Raw genomic sequence first — 11,661 nt, forward strand, 5'->3', positions numbered from 1 at the left:
AGCACAGTTCTGTTACTCTTGTGGTACCTGGCACCATTTTTTTTAATTAGCTTCTCAATCATCATCTGGAAAGAAAACATTCTGAGCAACATCATTAAAAACAGCTCTGATAAAGCACGGTCACTACTACGTATCATAAAGCAGGTACAAGCTATTTTACATCCACAGAGGTATGATACAGTACTGTCCTACATCTATAATACTAGAGGATACAATTTAAAAGGCATTATTTGAGACTTGATTCTACTTTTCCAGCAGAGGGCCCAAAGGATGGTGTGACACAGCTTTGTAAAGAAACATACTCTAGACAGGATTTCCTTTCACTAGTGGCACACTTCTAAGGATTCATTCTCTCCATGAATGTCAGCTAAAACCGTTATTAAAAAAATGAAATATCCCTAGAACAAAACCGTATAACCACCGGATTCAAATGAAGATGACCTAGTGGAGACAAGCTGGCCCTCACCTTACCAACAAGCTATCAAATCTGTTATGTTTAAACAGTGAGACCTCCAAGGAAGGAGATGCCAAGTAGTGCTTCAAAGCTTCGGACCACAATCAAACACAGCATCCTTTTCAACAGAAGCAGAAGCTCATCTGAATATGCTCATGGATGCTGACATCAACATTTAATCATCTCCTCACTCATCCAGGAAGAGGGGGAGATCAGTTACTACTGTACTTTATTGTGTTCAACCAAATCACCATGTTACAAAAATAGCAAGCTGCCATAATAAAAAATAAGGCTCCTCTATCCAGCACCAGATAGCATCATTTTACTTTCAAGCCTAGAAATTGCACACTTGTATATAAACCAATCGAAGATGAGGATTGAGAGTTCATCTTGGTGGATTTTTCCTTTGATGAATATGAAGTGTCCTTCCTTATCTTTTTTGATGACTTTTAATTGAAAATTGATTTTATTTGATATTAGAATGGCTACTCCAGCTTGCTTCTTCTGACCATTTGCTTGGAAAGTTGTTTTCCAGCCTTTCACTCTGAGGTAGTGTCTGTCTTTGTCTCTGAGGTGTGTTTCCTGTAGGCAGCAGAATGCAGGGTCCTCATTGCGTATCCAGTTTGTTAATCTATGTCTTTTTATTGGGGAGTTGAGGCCATTGATGTTGAGAGATATTAAGGAATAGTGATTATTGCTTCCTGTTATATTCATATTTGGATGTGAGGTTATGTTTGTGTGCTTTCATTCTCTTTGTTTTGTTGCCAAGACGATTAGTTTCTTGCTTCTTCTAGGGTATAGCTTGCCTCCTTATGTTGGGCTTTACCCTTTATTATCCTTTGTAGTGCTGGATTTGTAGAAAGATATTGTGTAAATTTGGTTTTGTCATGGAATATCTTGGTTTCTCCATCTATGTTAAGTCAGAGTTTTGCAGGATACAGTAACCTGGGCTGGCATTTGTGTTCTCTTAGGGTCTGTATGACATCTGTCCAGGATCTTCTGGCCTTCATAGTTGCTGGCGAAAAGTCTGGTGTGATTCTGATAGGTCTGCCTTTATATGTTACTTGACCTTTTTCCCTTACTGCTTTTAATATTCTTTCTTTATTTTGTGCGTTTGGTGTTTTGACAATTATGTGGCGGGAGGTGTTTCTTTTCTGATCCAATCTATTTGGAGTTCTGTAGGCTTCTTGTATGCCTATGGGTATCTCTTTTTTTAGGTTAGGGAAGTTTTCTTCTATGATTTTGTTGAAGATATTTACTGGTCCTTTGAGCTGGGAGTCTTCACTCTCTTCTATACCTATTATCCTTAGGTTTGATCTTCTCATTGAGTCCTGGATTTCCTGTATGTTTTGGACTAGTAGCTTTTTCCGCTTTACATTATCTTTGACAGTTGAGTCAATGATTTCTATGGAATCTTCTGCTCCCGAGATTCTCTCTTCCATCTCTTGCATTCTGCTGGTGAAGCTTGTATCTACAGCTCCTTGTCTTTTCTTTTGATTTTCTATGTCCAGGGTTGTTTCCATGTGTTCTTTCTTGATTGCTTCTATTTCCATTTTTAATTCCTTCAACTGTTTGATTGTGTTTTCCTGGAATTCTTTCAGGGATTTTTGCGACTCCTCTCTGTAGGCTTCTACTTGTTCTCTAAGGGAGTTCTTTATGTCTTTCTTGAAGTCCTCCAGCATCATGATCAAATATGATTTTGAAACTAGATCTTGCTTTTCTGGTGTGTTTGGATATTCCGTGTTTGCTTTGGTGGGAGAATTGGGCTCCGATGATGCCATGTAGTCTTGGTTTCTGTTGATTGGGTTCCTGCGCTTGCCTCTCGCCATCAGATTATCTCTAGTGTTACTTTGTTCTGCTATTTCTGACCGTGGTTAGACTGTCCTATAAGCCTGTGTGTCAGGAGTGCTGTAGACCTGTTTTCCTGTTTTCTTTCAGCCAGTTATGGGGACAGAGTGTTCTGCTTTCGGGCGTGTAGTTTTTCCTCTCTACAGGTCTTCAGCTGTTCCTGTGGGCCTGTGTCTTGAGTTCACCAGGCAGGTTTCTTGCAGGGGAAAAGTTGGTCCTACCTGTGGTTCCAAGGCTCAAGTTTGCTCGTGGGGTACTGCCTAAGTCCTCTCCGTGGCGGCAGCAACTGGGAAGATCTGTGCCGCTCTCTCCGGGAGCCTCCATGCACCAGGGTTCCAGATGGCATTTGGTGTTTTCCTCTGGCGTCTGGATGTGCACAGAGTGCAGTCTCTTCTGGTTTCCCAGGCGTGTCCGCCTCTCTGAAGGTTTAGCTCTCCCTCCCACGGGATTTGGGTGCAGAGAACTGTTTATCCGGTCTGTTTCCTTCAGGTTCCGGCGGTGTCTCAGGCGCAGGGGTCCTGCCGCTCCTGGGCCCTCCCCCACGGGAGCCCAGAGGCCTTATACAGTTTCCTCTTGGGCCAGGGATGTGGGCAGGGGTGGGCAGTGTTGGTGGTCTCCTCCGCTCTGCAGCCTCAGGAGTGCCCACCTGACCAGGCGGTGAGGTCTCTCTCCCTCGGGGTTTGGGAGCAGAGAGCTCCTAAATACATCTTTTAAGTGATCTTCAGTTATGTAGTTGGTACTGACAGGACTATTAAGGAGAACAGATTGGTTGAAATCTTACAGTTCACAATTTTGTACAGGTAATTTTTTAAAATTGATTGATTTGTTTATTGATTTATTGATTGATTCTTATGCATATTAATTTTAAGCCTCATAAATGTATGTGAAACACGTTTTCGTAATGATGAGGATTCATATAACATAGAAGAAGAAAAAGTCCATCTCTCAGCATCAGTTGAATGCATACTATTATCCACTTAGTTGTATGGTTACGTGAAAATGTCCCCTTCCCTATGGCATGCCAACTTGTAATGTCATTTTGAATGTCTTCCTTAGGTGATTCACTTATTATGTTAGCAAGGTGCAGCTCCACTATTACATAGAGGATATTTCCTCTTAGCAGGAAACCTAGTGCTCTAGATTTCACCATCTTCTAGTCCCTTCACATGAGGTACATTGTGTACTCCAGGGGGTAGGGTCATGTGGTGCATGTATCACATAGGGTTGGACACCCCAAAGTTAGATGTCCCTTCATGTTAACAAGTAGAGATTTTCTGCAGTGCAGAAAATTAAAAATTGTCTTATTTTTAATAAGTCAATTGAAAATAACTTGTATTCTTAGTAAACAGTACTATGCTTATTTGTGGATAAGGACAGGCATTAAAAATTAGTCTGGTTTACAGAAATAGAATTATTTGGTTCTCTGTTAGGTTCTAAGCCCTCAAGAGTTAATAGTACATTAGAAGCTATATTTGCCACAGCTCAGAAAAAGGGCATAGATTCGGGGATGTTGTTGTAAAAATATAAAAAATAAAATGCTATCTTTTAAACAGTCAATGTCTGGCACTGTGGTACCCCAAATATCTGTTAGATATCTTAAGTTTCATAGTGCTGAGTGCCTCCACAATGAAACAGGAGATAGCATACATTAGCAGATTGACAGTATGAATAAAGATCTAGAACAGAAAGAGGCAAATAAACTCAAGAGGAGTAGATGGCTGGAAATAATAAAACTCACAGCTGAAATCAACCAAGTATAATAAAAAAGAGCTATACAAAGAATCAGCAAAACCAGGAGCTTGTTCTTTGAAAATAATCAAGATAGGTAAACCCTTAGCTAGAGTAACCATTGGGCCCAGAGACAGTATCCTAATTAACAAAATCAGAAATGAAAGGGAGACATAACAATGGAGGAATTTTAATCTTTCTCTACCCTGACATCTGTTGTCACCTGATTTATTGAACTTTGCCATCCTGACTGGTGTGATGTGGAATCTCAGGGTTGTTTTGATTTAAATTTCCCTAATGACTAAGGATGTTGAACATTTCTTTAAGTACTTCTCAGCCATTTGATATTCCTCAGCTGAGAAATATTTGTTTAGCTCTGCAGCCCATTCTTATTGGGTTATGTGGCTCTCTTGAGTTTTATTTTTGAGTTATTTTATATTTTTGATATTAGCTCTCTATCAGTTGCAGGATTGTAAAGATGTTATCGCAATCTGTCGGTGGTTTTTTTCTCTTAATGACACTGTTGTTTGCCTTAAAGGAGCTTTGCAGTTTTATGAAGTACCATTTGTTGATTCTTGATCCTAGAGCGTAAGCCATTCATGTTTTTTTTTTTTTTTTTGAGGAAATTTTCCCAGTGTCCATGTTCTCGAGACAATTCCCGAGTTTTCATCTATTAGGTTGAGCATATCTGGTTTGATGCAGAGATCATTGATCCACTTGGACTTAAGCTTAGATTAAGGTGGTAAGAGTGGCTTGATTTTCATTCTTCTAAATGCTGACCTCAAGTTGAAAGAACACCATTTGTTGAAAATGCTATATCTTTCTTACACTAGAGGTTTATACCTCCTTTGTCAAATATCAAGGGACCATAGCCGTGTGTGTTCATTTCTGGGTATTCAATTCTATTCTACTTGTCTTCCTGCCTGTCTCTGTTCAAGTATCATATAGATTTTTATCACTATTGCTCTGTAATACAGCTTAGTTAGGGATGGTGATTCCCTCAGAAGTTCTTTTCTTGTTGAGGATAGTGTTCACTATCCTGGGTTTTTAAATTGCTCTTTCTAACTCTGTGAAAAACCCTCTTGGAATTTTCATGGGGATTGCATTGAATCTGTAGATTGCTTTCAGCAAAACATCCAATTTTACTATATCATTCCTGCCAATGCATGGACACGTGAGGTCTTTCCATATTCTGAGACCTTCAATTTCATTTTTCAGCCACTTGAAGTTCATTTCATAAAGATCTTTCACTTACTTGCATAGAGTCACACCGAGGTATTTTATGTTGTTTGTGACTATTATGAAGGGTGTTGTTGCCTTAATTTCTTTCTCAGTCTGTTTACCCTTTGAGTCGAAGATGGCTACTGATTAGTTTGAGTTAATTTTGTACACAGCACATTGCTGAAGTTGGTTATCAGGCTTAATAGTTCTCTGGGTGATCTTTTGGGGTCAGTCAAGTATACTATCTCGTCATCTGCAAACAGTGATATTTTGAAATCCTCCTTTCTAATTTGTATCTCTTTCATATCCTTTTGTTTTCTGATTGGACCTGCAGGGTTTCAAGTACTATATTGAATAAGTACAGAAAGTGGACACCCTTGGCTAGACTCTGATTTTAGTGGGTTTGCTTCAAGTTTTTCTCTTTTTATTTTAATGTTGGCTACTGGTTTACTGTAGATTGTATGTACTATATATGGGCCATGAACTCCTGATCTTTCCAGGTCTTTTATCATGAAGGGGTGTTGATTTTATCAAATGCTTTCTCAGCATATAATGAAATTATCATGTTTTTTTTCCTTTTAGTCTGTTTATATACTGAATTACATTGATGGATTTCCATATAGTGATTCATCCTTACACCCCTGGGACGAAGCCTACATGATCATGATGTTTGAATTTTTGGATATGTTCCAGGATTTGGTTTGTTAGAATTTTATTGAGCATATATGAGTCAATATTCTGGGCAGAAATTAATCTAAAGTTCCATTTCTTTGTTGGACCTGTGTGTGTTTTAGATATAGGAAGGAGTATAGCTCCACTGAAGAAATTGGTTAATGTTCCTTCTGTTTCTATTTTGTAGAATAGTTTTCAAACTATTGGTTTTAGGTCTTCAATAAAGGTCTGACAGAATTCTGCATTAATCCTATCTGGTAGTGGTATATTTTTGATTGGGAGACTTTTAGTAATCGTTTCTATTACTTTAGGAGTTATGCTAATGTTTAGGTGATTTATTTGGTCCTGATTTAACTTTGGCCCCTGTATCTTTGTAGAAAATTGCCAATTTCATCCAGATTTTTTCAGTTTTGTTGAATATAGGCTTTTGTAGTACAAACTGATCAAAATAACCCTATTTTTAAAAAAGGGGGTTCAGAGCTAAAGCAATAATTCTCTGCTGAGGAATGTCGAATGGCTGAGAAACACCTAAGAAATGTTCAACATCTTTAGTCAAAAGGAAATTCAAATCAAAACAACCCTGAGATTTCACCTCACTCCAGTGTGAGTGGCTAAGATAAAAAACTCAGGTGACAGAAGATGCTGAGTGAGGTGACCCGATTCCTCTTTAGTCATGCTTGTTTGTTAACTTCATGTGGCCTGTGGATTGTACCTTGGGAAATACTAGCATTTGAGCTGATATCCACTAATCAGTGAGTACATAAGGTGTGTTTTTCTGTGATTGGGTTATCTCACTCAGAATTATATTTTATACTTAGATCTACTTGTCTAAGAATTTCATAAAGTCATTGTTTTTGATAGCTGAGTAATATTCCATTTTGTAGATGTACAATATTTTCTGTATTCACTCCTCTGTTGAAGGGCATCTTGGTTCTTTCCACCTTTTGTCTATTATAAATAAGGCTGCTATGAACATAGTGGAGCACTTGTCTTTTTTACATGTTGGGGCATCTTTTGGGTAAATGCCAAAGAGAAGTATAGCTGGGTCCTCAGGTAGCACAATGTCCAATTTTCTGAGGAACCTCCAGACTGATTTCCAGAATGGTTGTACCAGTCTGCAATCCCACCAACAATGGAGGAGTGCTCCTCTTTCGCCACGTCCTTGCCAGCATTTGCTGTCACCTGAGTTTTTGATCTGAGCCATTCTTACTGGTGTGAGGTGAAAACTCAGGGTTGTTTTGATTTTGATTTCCCTTATGACTAAAGATGTTGAACATTTCCTTAGGTGTTTCTCAGCCATTTGGCATTCCTCAGCTATGAATTCTTTGTTTAGCTCTTAACCCCATTTTTTAATAGGGTTATTTGTCTCCCTGCTGTCTAACTTCTTGAGTTCTTTGCATATTTTGGATATAAGCCCTCTATCTGTTGTAGGATTGGTAAAGATCTTTTCCCAATCTGTTAGTTGCCATTTTGTCCTAACCCCAGTGTCCTTTGCCTTACAGAAACTTTGCAGTTTTATGAGATCCCATTTGTCGATTCTTGATCTTAGAGCATAAGCCACTGGAATTTTGTTCAGGAAATTTTTTCCAGTGCCCATGTGTTCGAGATGCTTCCCCACATTTTTTTCTATTAGTTTGAGTGTATGTCATTTGATATGGAGGTCCTGGATTCACTTAGACTTAAGATTTGTACAGGGTGATAATCATGGATTGATCTGCATTTTTCTACATGTTGACCTCCAGTTGAACCAGCACCATTTGCTGAAAATGTTATCTTTTTTCCATTTGATGGTTTTGGCTCCTTTGTCAAAAATCAAGTGATCATTTTTGAGTGGGTCCATTTCTGGGTTTTCAATTCTATTCCATTGGGCTATCTGTCTGTCTCTGTACCAATACCAGGCAGTTTTTATCACTATTTCTCTGTAATACTGATTGAGTTCAGGGATAGTGATTCCCCCTGAAGTCCTTTTATTGTTGAGGATAGTTTTAGCTATCCTGGGTTTTTTGTTATTCCAGATGAATTTGCAAATTGTTCTGTCTAACTCTTTGAAGAATTGGATTGGTATTTTGATGGGGATTGCATTGAATCTGTAGATTGCTTTTGGTAAAATGGCCATTTTTACTATATTAATCCTGCCAATCCATGAGCATGGGAGATCTTTCCATCTTCTGAGGTCTTCTTCAATTTCTTTCTTCAGAGGCTTGAAGTTCTTATTGTACAGAACTTTTACTTGCTTGGTTAAAGTCACACCCAGGTATTATATATTATTTGGCACTATTATGAAAGGAGTCGTTTCCCTAATTTCTTTCTCGGCTTGTTTCTCTTTTGTGTAGAGGAAGGCTACTGATTTATTTGAGTTAATTTTATACCCAGCCACTTTGCTGAAGTTGTTTATCAGCTTTAGTAGTTCTCTGGTCGAACTTTTGGGATCACGTAAATATAATATGATATGATCTGCAAATAGTGATATTTTGACTTCTTCTTTTCCAATCTGTATCCCCTTGACCTCCTTTTGTTGTCTGATTGCTCTGGCTAGAAATTCAAGAAGTATATTGAATAAGTAGGGAGAGAGTGGGCAGCCTTGTCTAGTCCCTGATTTTAGTGGGATTGCTTCAAGTTTCTCTCCATTAAGTTTAATGTTAGCAACTGGTTTGCTGTATATGGCTTTTACTATGTTTAGGTATGGGCCTGGCATTCCTATTCTTTCCAGGACTTTTATCATGAAGGGGTGTTGAATTTTGTCAAATGCTTTCTCAGCATCTAATGAAATGATCATGTGGTTTTGTTCTTTCAGTTTGTTTATATAATGTATCACGTTGATGGTTTTCCGTATATTAAACCATCCCTGTACACCTGGGATGAAGCCTACTTGATCATAGTGGATGATTGTTTTAATGTGCTCTTGGCTTCGGTTTGCCAGAATTTTATTGAGTATTTTTGCATCGATATTCATAAGGGAAATTGGTCTGAGGTTCTCTTTCTTTGTTGGGTGTTTGTGTGGTTTAGGTATAAGAGTAATTTTGGCTTCATAGAAGGAATTCGGTACTGCTCCATCTGTTTCCATTTTGTGGAATAGTTTGGATAGTATTGGTATGAGGTCTTCTATGAAGGTCTGATAGAATTCTGCACTAAACCGGTCTGGACCTGGGCTCTTTTTGGTTGGGAGAACTTTAATGTCTGCTTCTATTTTGTTAGGAGTTATGGGTTTGTTTAAATGATTTATCTGTTCCTGATTTAACTTTGGTACCTGGTCTCTGTCTAGGAAATTGTCCATTTCCTCCAGATTTTCAAGTTTTGTTGAATATAGGTTTTTATAGTAGGATCTGATGATTTTTTGAATTTCCTCTGTTTCTGTAGTTATGTCTATCTTTTCATTTCTGATTTTGTTAATTTGGACACACTCTCTGTATCTTCTCATTAGTCTGGCTAAGGGTTTGTCTATTTTGTTGATTTTCTCAAAGAACCAACTTTTGGTTCTGTTGATTCTTTCTATGGTCCTTTTTGTTTCTACTTGGTTGATTTCAGCTCTGAGTTTGATTATTTCCTACCTTCTACTCCTCCTGGGTGTATTTGCTTCTTTTTGTTCTAGAGATTTTAGGTTGCTGTCAAGCTGGTGACATATTCACTCTCCTGTTTCATTCTGCAGGCACTCAAAGCTATGAGTTTTCCTCGTATCCCAGCTTCATTGTGTCCCATAAGTTTGGGTATGTTGTGCCTTCATTTTCATTAAATTCAAAGAAGTCTTTAATTTCTTTATTTCTTCCTTGACTCTACCTTTGTCTCTGTGGTTATCATTGAGTAGACCATTGTTCAACTTCCGTGTATATGTGGACATTCTTTTCTTATTGTTACTGAAGACCGCTTTAGCCCGTGGTGGTCTTACAGGATGCATGGGATTATTACTATCTTTCTGTATCAGTTGAGGCCTGTTTTATGACCAATTATATGGTTAGTTCTGGAGAAAGTACCATGCAGTGATGAGAAGAAGGTGTATCCTTTTCTTTTAGGATAGAATGTTCTATAAATATCTGTTAAGTCAATTTGGTTTATGACTTCTCTTAGTCTGGCTATGTCTCTGTTCCATTTCTGTTTCTATGACCTGTCCTTTGACGAGAGTGGGGTGTTGAAATCTCCTACTATTAATGTGTGAGGTTCAATGTGTGCTTTGAGCTTTAGTAATGTTTCTTTTATGTATGGAAGTGACCTTGTATTTGGAGCATAGGTATTTAGGATTGAGAGTACACCTTGGCAGATTTTTTCTTTGATGAATATGAAGTGTCCTTCCTTTTCTTTTTTGATGACTTTTGGTTGAAAATCGATTTTACCCGATATTAGAAATGCTACTCCATCGCTTCTCGGCCTTTTGGCTAAGATCAAGTGTAGAATGGCTACTCCAGCTTGTTTCTTCAGACCATTTTCTTGGAAAATGGTTTTCCAGCCTTTCACTCTGAGGTAGTGTATGTCTTTGTCTCTGAGGTGTGATTCCTGTAGGCAGCAGAATGCAGGGTCTTCATTGCGTATTCAGTTTGTTAATCTGTGTCTTTTATTGGGGAATTTAGTCCATTGATGTTGATAAATATTAAGGAATAGTGCTTATTGCTTCCTGTTATATTGGTATTTGGATGTGAAATAATATTTCTGTGCTTTTCTTCTCTTCGTTTTGTTTCCAAGACAATTAGTTTCTTTCTTATTCTAGGGTGTAGCTTGCCTCCTTAAGTTGGCCTTTACCATTTATTATCCTTTGTCGGGCTGGATTTGTAGAAAGATATTGGGTAAATTTGGTTTTGTCATGGAATATTTTGGTATTTTTAAAAAGTCAATTGAAAATGACTTGTATTCTTAGTAAACAGTACTGTGCTTATTTGTGGATAAGGATAGGCATTAAGAATGAGTCTGGTTTACAGAAATAGCATTATTTGGTCCTCTGTTAGGTTCTAAGCCCTCAAGAGTTAAGAGTATATTAGAAGTTATATTTGCCACAGCTCTAGTAAAATATGTGTATTCTTCCTAGGCTTTTTGATGGTCCACAAGTTTAACAACTGTGTAGGGCCTGGATTTGACTTCACTATTGGAAATGTTCATAACTTTTTCAGTAAAGCTGAATTATTTTCCTCAGAATGGAAACATCCTGGTTAGTTTCAGCTTAGTACTTTCATGTTCTGTAGCTTAAGTATAAGGTGCATTCAGTAAAAGGGCATATAGATTCTGGGATGTTGTTGTAAAAATATAAAAAATAAAATGCTGTCTTTTAAACAGTCAATGTCTGGCACTATGGTAGCTGAAATATCTGCTAGATATCTTAAGTTTCATAGTGCTGAGTGCCTCCACAATGAAAGAGGAGATAGCACACATTAGCAGATAGACCGTATACATAAAGGTCTAGAACAAAAAAGGCAAATAAATTCAAGAGGAGTAGATGGCAGTAAATAATGAAACTCACAGCTGAAATCAATCAAGTATAATAAAAAAGAGATATACAAAGAATCAGCAAAACCAGGAGTTTGGTCTTTGAATATAATCAAGATAGGTAAACAATTAGCTAGAAAAACCAGTGGGCCCAGAGACAGTATCCTAATTAACAAAATCAGAAATGGAAGGGAGACATAACAAGAAAATCTGATGAAATTCAAAAAATGATCAGATTGAACTACAAAGGCCTATATTCAACAAAACTGAAAAAATGTGGATGAAATGGGCAATTTTCTAGAAAGATACAGGGACCAAAGTTATATCAGGAC

The 11,661-nt window shown here is 37.8% G+C and overlaps 1 pseudogene; it reads left to right on the forward strand.

Moving 5' to 3' along the window:
• The first annotated feature begins 10,270 nt into the window (after positions 1-10,270).
• LOC148006797 (U2 spliceosomal RNA) lies at positions 10,271-10,394 on the forward strand (annotated as a pseudogene).
• The last annotated feature ends 1,267 nt before the right edge of the window (positions 10,395-11,661 follow it).

The sequence above is a fragment of the Rattus norvegicus genome, chromosome 1 (assembly GCF_021556685.1).
Source record: "Rattus norvegicus strain SHRSP/BbbUtx chromosome 1, alternate assembly SHRSP_T2T, whole genome shotgun sequence".
In the NCBI taxonomy this organism is placed as follows: Eukaryota; Metazoa; Chordata; class Mammalia; order Rodentia; family Muridae; genus Rattus; species Rattus norvegicus.